Source organism: Ursus americanus, chromosome 35, assembly GCF_024610735.1.
Source record: "Ursus americanus isolate L20-20 chromosome 35, mUrsAme1.1.p, whole genome shotgun sequence".
Classification (NCBI taxonomy): Eukaryota; Metazoa; Chordata; class Mammalia; order Carnivora; family Ursidae; genus Ursus; species Ursus americanus.
Window position 1 is genome coordinate 15518049 of NC_142161.1, and position 1474 is coordinate 15519522.

General features: G+C 43.5%; 1 pseudogene; it reads left to right on the top strand.

The window, feature by feature from the left end:
* Positions 1–500: 500 nt before the first annotated feature.
* LOC123794191 (large ribosomal subunit protein eL13 pseudogene) lies at positions 501–1169 on the top strand (annotated as a pseudogene).
* The last annotated feature ends 305 nt before the right edge of the window (positions 1170–1474 follow it).

Genomic DNA, 1474 nt, shown 5'->3' on the forward strand with positions numbered 1-1474 from the left:
TTTGATATTAGGAGTTTGGTACATCACAGAGATGGCCACAGGTTCTTCCCATTCCTGTATATATGCCCCTTCACAATGTCACCTTTCAGGTCTTCAACAAAAGTTGATACCTATTCTGCCTCGAAGCTGGGTTGTCCACATGACTTTATTTGGCCACTTGGACACTGGCAAATATGTTTGCCCTCCTGCTGCACTTCAAGGGGGTTTGCACTCTTGTTATAATGGAAGCTCTTAGATCACCCATATGCTGAAGGGTGAGAGGCTGTGTTAAGGAGACCCAAGATGCCCCAGCCAATAATCCATCAGGATCTGGCCAACAGCCCAGTAACCACCAGTCGTGTTACTGAGGCCATCCTTGAACATCCAGCCAGCAGCTTACTTGCCATTTGATGAAAGAAGGGGAGATATGATATATTGATGAAAGTGTTAAACAGTTAGAAATATATACTATTTATACCTTTTTTGCTGACTATTCTTCCTCAGCCCCATAGGCAGCAGCCATGGTGCCCAGCTGGAATGGCCTGATCCTGAACCCCACTTCCACAAGTCTGGCAGCAGCCATGTGGTTCAACCAAATGGCACGGAAGATCTGAAGACACAAGGCCCAGTGAGCCAAAGCATGCCACATTGCCCTCCATCTGATGTCTGGAGCCATCCAGCCTTTAGTGAGGTGCCCCATGGTGAGGTACCACACCAAACTGCGAGCTGGCAGGGGCTTTAGTTTATAAGAGTTAAGTGTGGCTAGCACCCACAAGAAGGTGGCATGGACTGTTGGGATCTCAGTGGATCCAGGAGGTGGAACAGGTCCACAAAGTCCCCTGCAGGTAAATGTGTGGCACCTGAAAGAGTACCACTTCAAGCTCATTCTCTTACCCTTGAAGCCCTCAGCTCCCAGAAGGGAGAAAACTCTGTTGAAAAACTCATATTGGCCACTCAGCTGACAGGACTAGTTGTGCCCATACAGAATGTCTGTAGGAAGGAGAAAGCTAGAGTCATCTGAGAAGAACTTCATTCGCCAGTGTTTGGCTCATGCCAGTGCCCAGCTCTTTGGCATCTGGGCAAAAAGGGCCAAGGAAGCTGCAAAACAGGATGTTGAAAAGGAAAAAAATAAAGTGCCATTGGCAACTTGTGATAAAAAAACATGTATTTCTAAAACTGTATGCAATTAATAGCACAACATCAAAATATATAAAGCACACATTGACAAAACCAAAAAGAATAACAGGCAAATCTACAATCATGAAAAAAGATTTTTTAACTCACTGATAGGAAAAGGGACCCTGAAAAAGAAAATTCCAATATAACAATTTCAAACCTGACTTAATTGATATTTATAAAACACTGTTCTCAACAACTATAGAATGTATCTTCTCAGGTATCTTAGCAAAATTGACCATGTACTTGGCCATGAAACAAATTTCAACACATTTCAAGGATTAAAATCGTAGAGTGTATATTCTTTGACCATAGTGGA